Genomic DNA, 8,358 nt, shown 5'->3' with positions numbered 1-8,358 from the left:
CAAGGATGTAGTCATTTCTACCTAGAGGGAACAAGTAGTTGGACCACTGGGCTCAGGGGACATCAAGCTCAATTTGTATAACATATTGCACAAAAACATTGTTTCATGCAAATTTTATTAATTCATTTCTCACATATCTATTGAGCTCCCTTTTTTGGTCATGAACTATTCGAAATATTGGGAATACAGCAGCAAACAAAATACACAAACTCTCTGCCTCCATGGAACTTAAATTCCACTGTCAGAGCATATAATGTATATTTTAAAAGTAAGAATATATGTCACATAGTGATGGGTGCTATGGCGTAAAGCAAGACAAGGGTCAGAGAATGATGGAGCTGCTATTTTAGATGATCAGGCACACCTTTCTGAGAACTCAGGCATCTGAATAGAAATTTAAATAAATGGAAGTAATAAACATGGTAGTATCTGAGAGAAATGCATGTCAGCCAGAGAGGAAACAGTTGTGAGGGCTTCAGCATTCTTGGTGGTGGGGAGCGCAGCAGGGAGAAGAGTGTGGAGGGAAGAGAATGAGTGAAGAGGACAGTGCAGAAAGAGCCAGGAGTAAATTATGTGGGTTTGTGGAGGCTGCAAAACAAGGCAATACTTTGCCTAGTCCTACATCATTCCCATTATTGGTTATGGATTGGGTTGTTGTGATTATTAGGATTATTAGGATAAAATTATATTTTATTGTGTTTCTGGTGGAGGTTTATACAGCAAATTAAGCTCCCATTTACTTACACACACACACATGCAAACATATATATGTGTGTGTGTGTATAACTTTGGTTATATCCGGAAGGAAGACTGGGCATTCTACTTCCATAGACATACTGCCTCAGAAACACAATGAGGGCTCACTATGAGTTGGATTCAACTTGAAGGCAGTGAGTTTTAGATTATATATGTATATATGTATATATGTATATATATTATATATATATATATATATATATATATATATGTATGAATGTATTATATATATAATTTAACTTTTAATATATACTATATATTGTTGAATATGTGTATTGTTCAACATTGGTTACATTTTTCACAATGTGTCATTCTCATTATTTCCATTCTACTTGCTCTATTTCCATTAATATAGCTTCCTTTCCTAAGGCAGGAAGGAGGGAAAGCCAGGGCCAATGGCAGCAGGATCCAGTTAAGGGGAAGAAGATAGCCCCCACCCAAAGATAGGAAGGAGGGAAGCCAGAGGGGACAGCAGGAGTATCCAGGTAAGAGGAGGGTGGAGAGGTTTGGAACATCTAAGGGAGATGAACTTGTTTGTCAGTTTGTTGTACTGTGGTGGCTTGAATGTTGCTGTGAGGCTGGAGGCTGTGCCACCAGTGCTTTAAATTCCAGCAGGGTTGCACATGGTGCACAGGTTTCAACACAGTTTACAGACTGAGATAGACTTGGAAGAAGGAAGAGGCCATCCACTTCTCAAGGAATTGGCCAGAGAAAACCTTATGAGTAGCTGAGAAAATCTGTCTGCTACATTACTGGACAACTTTATGAATATCCCAGAAACACTGTCCGATACAGTGCCAGAAGATGAACCCTTTAGGTCAGAAGTCACTGAAAATATGACTGGGAAAGAGCTGTCTCATCAGAGTAGAACCAAACTTAATGATATGGATAAAGTAAAGCTTTAGGGACCTCCATTTGGTCATGTGGCATGACTCAAACTGAAGAGAAACAGCTGCACACATCCATTAATAATCAAAACATGGAATGCACAAAGTATGAATTTAGGAAAGCTGCTAGTGGTCAAAAATGAAATGGAACACATAAAGACTGATATTCTAGGTATTAGTGAGCTGAAATGGCATTTTGAATCAGACATCTATATGATCTGCTATGCTGGGAATGACAAATTGAAGAGGAATAGTGTGCCATTCATCATCACAATGGATGTTTCAAGATCTGTCCTGTATACAATGCTGTCAGTGATAGGATAATATCCATATGTCTACAAAGAAGACCAGTTAATACTGCTATTATTCAAATTTGCACACCAACTACTAAAACCAAAGATGAAGAAATCAAAGATTTTTATTGACTTCTGCAGTCTGAAATTGACTGAACATGCAGTCAAGTTGTGCTGATTATCATTGGTAATTTGAATGCAAAAGTTGGAAGCAAGTCACTGGTAGTTGGAAAATTTGGCCTTGATTATAGAAATAACACTGGAGATCCCATGAAAGAATTTTTTAAGACCAATGACTTATTCATTACAAATACCTTTTATAAACAACACAAATGGTAGCTATACATGTGGACTTTTACAGATGGAGTACACAGGAATCAGATTGACTACATCTGTGGCAAGAGGTAATGGAAAAACTTAGTATCTTCAGTCAAAACAAGGACGGGAGCTGACTGTGGAACAGACGCTTAACTGCTCATATGCAAGTTCAAGTTGAAGTTGAAGACAATTAAACAAGTCCACAAGAGCCAAAATATGACCTTGAAAATGAGATGGAATATTGACAGATATTGAAAAAATTGACAGAACATCCATTGGGATGTTTCAACAAATAGAGGCTACACTGGAGGCACTCCCTTGCCTATGCCAGGAGATTTGGAAGATAGCTACCAGGCCAACTCTCTGGAAGAGATCCGTATTTGTACCCATTCCAAAGGAAGGTGATCCCACAGAATGTGGAAATTATTCAACAATATCATTAATAACACATGCAAGTGAAATCTTACTGAAGATAATTCAAAAATGATTCCAACAGTATATTGACAGAGAACTTCAAAAAAATGCAAGCTGGATTCAGAAGACGATGTGGAATGAGGAATATCATTGCTGATGTCAGATGGATCTTGACTCAAAGTAAAGAATACCAGAAAGAAGTTTACTTGAGCTTTATTGACTATGCAAAAGCATTTGATTGTGTGGATCATAACAAATTGTGGATAACATTGAGAAGAATGGGAATTCCACAACACTCATGGTGAACCTGTACATAGACTAGGGGGCTGTCATTTGCACAGAACAAGGAGACACTGAATGGTTTAAAATCAAGAAGGGAGTGCATCAAGGTTGCATCCTTTCACCATACTTATGCAATCTATATGCTGAGCAAATAATCTGAGAAGGTGGACTACATGAAGAAGAAAATGGCATCAAGATTAGAGGAAGACTCATTAACAACTTATGATACACTGAGGACAAAACTTTGCTTGCTGAAAGTGAGGATGACTTGAAGTGCTTACTGAGGAAGATTGAAGACTACAGTCTGCAGTAAGGATTACATCTCAATATAAAGAAAAAACTCCTCACAATTGGACCTATAAGCAGCATCACTATAAATGGAGAAAAGATTGAAGTTGTCAAAGACTTCTTATTGCTTGGCTTTACAGTTGACCTCAATGGAAGCAGCAGTCAGGATATCAGATGGCATATAGCACTGAGAAAATTGGCTACAAAGGACCTCTTTCAAGTGTTGAAGAGCAAAGATATCTCCTTGAAGACAAAGTTGTGCCTGACACAAGCCATGGCATTTTCAATTGCCTCATGTGCACGTGAGAGCTAGACAATGAATAAGGAAGACTGAAGAAGGGTCAATGCTTTTGAGTCATGGTGCTGACGAAGAATGGTGAAAGTACCATGGACTGCTAAAAGACCTAACAAATCTGTCCTGGAAAAAGTGCAGCCAGAATGCTCCTTGGAAGTGCAAATGGCCAGACTTTTTCTCACCTACTTTAGTCATGTTGTCAGAAGGGATCATTCCCTGAAGAAGGATGTCATGCTTGGTAAGGTGATGGTCAACCAAAGAGGGGATGTTCTTCAATGAGAAGGACTGACAAAGTGGTTGAAGTAATGGACTCAAGTATAGCAGGGATCACGGAGCTGGCACAGGACCAGGTAGTGTTTTGTTCTGCTGTGTATGGAGTCTCTGTGAGTTCAAGATTTCTTGAAGGCACCTAACAACAAACAATAACAACGCTTCCTTGGCCTCCTTACCTTCTCATCTTTGCCTATGGTAAATGATGACCACTTAGTCTCTTATAGATGCTTTTTTAAAAAAGAATCACTGGTATTTCTTATTTTAATGTTACTCTGTTATTTAGCAGAAAAGTGACTTCCAAGTGTGATTTCAGAACAAAGTTTAAAGTGTATGGTATATCAGGGTGTGATAGTCTCAGGGGTTCCTCTAGTTTCCACGGGTCCAGTAAATCTGGACTTTTTTAAGAATTTGAATTTTGTTCTACATTTTTCTCCTGTCCTACCTTGGACCATCTATTGTGTCTCTGGTCAGAAAAGTTTCTAATGGTAGCCAGGCACCATCTAGTTCTTCTGGTCTCAGGACTGACAAGACCATGGTTCATGTAGACTAGTTTCTCCTGTGAGTCTTTGGTTTCTTTCTTTCTCTTTTGCTCCAGACAAATAGAGACCAAGAATTGCATCTTGGCCACTCACAAACTTCTAAAATCCTAAGCACTGTTCAACAAACTGGGATGTAAAACATAAACTTTATAAACTATGTTATGCCAATGGATCAAGTTTTTTCATCAGACTATGGTCTTAAACCTTCCAATCCAGTAAACCAACCCCATGAGAATTTTGGTTATCTCTAAGGATCCCTGGTGGTTCAGTGGTTAAAGACCTTCACTGCTAAACAAAAATTTGTCTGTTCAAACCCAATAGCTTCTCTGTTGGAGAAAGATGAGGCAGTTTGCTTCCGTAAGGATTTAGAGCCTTGGAATCCCTATGGAGTGGTTTACTCTGTCCTCTAGGAATGCTATGAATTAGGATTGACTCCATGGCAGTGGGTTTGGTTTGGTATAAGAAGCACCTTAACAGTGTCTCTTATGTGCTTTATTACATATATATATATATGTGTGTATATATATATATGTGTGTGTGTGTGTGTGTGTGCATGTGTGACAAATATTCTGCATGCACATACATGTATATACATGTGCCTACAGATAGGCCTATACCAGCACCTGTATGGGAGCTCTGGTGATGTAGTGCCTAAGGCATTTGACTGTTAACCAGAAGGCTGATGGTTCAAACCCACCAGCCACTCTTTGGAAGAAAGACTGGGCAATCTACTTCTGCATTGATACCACCTTAGAAACCCAAGGACAGTAAGTTAGATCCTATTCAATGGCATTATTTTCTTTTTTTGATACCTGTATATACACACATGTATCTTCCTACATACTTATATGCATACATAACTACCTATGTAACCACACAATTGTTTTTTGGTTATTATTGCTGTTGTTACAAAATTGTGTATGTTATAGCATTTACCAAAAATGTCTCTTATTCTTATACACTTTTTTTTTCACTTTTATAGTGGTGAAAACATAAACAACAACTTCCAAGTTTACACCTCGTAGGAAGAAAGTAACATACTAGAGGATTATTATAAAGACTTACAATTTTTAATTGTCTGTCTGTTATTTTTGTTATTGCTTTTGCTGATTTACAACCATTGCCCTTTTTCTTGATCTTATTTTGTTGATGTTTGGGTAATACTGATGTTGTTTAAAACCTCATTTTATGCTATGTTTTTATAAATATATTTTTAAATACTCTGGGAAGCAAAATAAATCAATTAATAAAGCAAAGTTTTATCTCCTAATTAAAACAAAATATTTTTTGGGAAACATGTCAAATACAGAAAATATGAAACATCCAGTGCCCAAGGTAAAATATAACTCACTAATAGATGAACCTATCATAGGAAGGAACTGAAGTAAAACTGTCTCCACCCAAATCAAGACCTTAGTTTGTATCTACTTTTTACCCATTTTACCTTTCCAGGTTTCACTCCCACCCTGTTTGCTGAAAAAATTTGTTTTAATTGGGCTACTTATCAAAGTCAAGACAGCTTTCATTATTGTATACAAAATAATTATATTCAACTTCATTTCTTTAAGTTAACACCTTTTCATTCTCTCTTTGTTAAAATAAAACAAAAACAAAAAACAAAAAAGTTATAGTGAACATATGGGTTTATCACTAATTAAAACATAAAAACTAAAAGTCACTAAGCTGTAACTCAGGTGTTTTTATTTGGTCTGTCCAAGACAAATAAAAGAGTTTCAGATGTAAAAATCCTCTATATAGCTCTGTTTATCATTTATTTATATGCCTGGTATGTTTTAAAAGTATTTACCATTTAATTATCAAAATCCACATTATGAAAATTTTGGCAAGACTGTCTTTGTGGCATTTAGAACTTAGTTTTCAATTATCAAATATTTTTAATTCATAAAATAATTTAAAAAATCAGCTACAACCCTTTTATTCTGTCCTTCATTTTTATATTTTGTTATGTTAAAAAAAAACATACTTGATTTTTTTTATTCAAAAGTTCATTTTCAAAATTATAAATAAGCTGCCTTCAAAGGAAGTTTTGGGTCACCAAGAATCTCTAAAGCTCTTTAATATATTTTTTCTTTTCTACCAAATAAATAATTTTCCAAGTTACAAAAAAAATGGAGAGCACATAATTGTTATGTTGTGCATCTAATACCCCTACCATCTTCATAGGTGTTAGAGATTTTTCAAAATCTATGCAAATACCTGATGAGGATATGTAATAAGATGCATTAAATAAATTTGAATTGTGGTACTGGAGAAAATTTAATATTCCATAGACTACTGGGTGAATGAACTAATCAGCCTTAGAAGATATACAACCAGAATAATTCTTAGAATCAAGGTTAGTGATAGTGAGGTTTCATCTTACTTACTTTGTACACATCACAGAAAAGATCAATCAGTAGAAAAGGATACCATGTTTGGTAAAATGTGGGTGAGCAAAACCCTCAATGAGATGGATTGAATGGGCCCAAACATATAAAAAATTATGAAGATGATGTAAGACCAAGAAAAGTTTTATTCTGTTTATGCATAAAGCTGCCATGAAATCTAGTCAACTTAGTGAAAACCAACTACAACATTAAATAAATTACACATAATAAGCATGGGTAAGAAAACTATATCAAACACAACACAATGGAGAAAAATTGGCTCCCTGAACACAACTAGACACTGCAGGAGAGCATAAGTTGCCTATGAGGAAAAAACATAAAGCACTCCTTACCCTTGCCTCAGGAAAATTAAGCTACACTGCTTCCATCTGCAGCATGCAGAAAATTCTAATACATGTGCAATTAGCAGAAGAAAGATGTGCCCCAATCCTGCAGAGGGAAAAGAAGGAATCAATCCCCAGGAGTGCAGTCTGGACTATAGCCAAGACTACAGAAGAAACAGGGACCCTCACACACTAGCAAAGTCAGCCACCTTCAGGAGATCCATGCAGAATAAATACATAGAGATGTAAAAACTTTTCAAAATACCTCAAAGTTGTGACAATAGATTTAAATCAACTATCATCTAGTCAGTTCTGACACATAGCAACACTATAAGACAGAGTAGAACTGCCTCTCCAGTGAATCTTTACAGAAGCAGATTGCCACATTTTTGTCCCATGGAGAGCCTGGTGGTTTCATCACCAAACTTTTGGTTAGCTGTATAGTGCTTTAACCACTAAACCACCAGAGCTCCTTGGACACTGATAGAAAAGGAGAAAAATGGGGATGAGAACTTAATTCTTAAAAAATCCAGACTTAGTAGACTACTTGAGACCAAAGGACTTCCTGAGATAATATTTAAACCTTAAACCAAAGCTAACCCTTACGAAAGATGCTAAGGTACTCCTATGGATAGAAAACCCAAAAACACAGACAAAATAGCAGACTGGTACACAAAGTAAAAAATATTATATATAAGATAGGAGCTCTGGTGGCATAGTGCCTAAGACATTTGACTGCTAACCAGAAGGCTGGTGTTTCAAACCCACCAGCCTCTCCTTGGTGCTCTACTAAAAAAATCTATATGATTCCAAAAAGTCAGTAATTATTCTAAAGCAAAAATCAGAAGATAAAGGGGCAAGGAAAACAGAGTACTGGAAATAAGAATGCAATGATGTATAAAAACAATGACATCACAATGTCTTGGAGGCAGCTAACTATCCCAGTGCACACAATGAAGCAAAATAACAAAGTACAAACAAGGAATTAGGATACAGACCCAGAACACTTACCAGAGGAAGAAGCAACATTGCAAGTCCCTGATAAGAAATTCAAAAGAATTATATTCTGAGAGTTCCAGCAAGATGGCGGACTAGGCAGAAAGACTGCACAGACCCTCTTCAACAAAGGAAAGGGAAACCAATTAACACAGACGCAGAAGATAATCCTAGACCCCTGAGCCTTGAAGGGAAGGATATAGAAGTGGACTAAACCCCAACTAGCAGAAAAATTTGCGTGAAAATACCAAAAAAGGAGACATACGGAGCTGCGGTCTGGCAGAAG

The sequence above is a fragment of the Orycteropus afer genome, unplaced genomic scaffold, assembly GCF_000298275.1.
Source record: "Orycteropus afer afer isolate SDZICR_OR568_19922 unplaced genomic scaffold, OryAfe1.0 scaffold00603, whole genome shotgun sequence".
NCBI classification, from domain to species: domain Eukaryota; kingdom Metazoa; phylum Chordata; class Mammalia; order Tubulidentata; family Orycteropodidae; genus Orycteropus; species Orycteropus afer.
The sequence above is the reverse complement of the archived record's forward strand: the minus strand, read 5'-3'. Positions refer to the sequence as shown.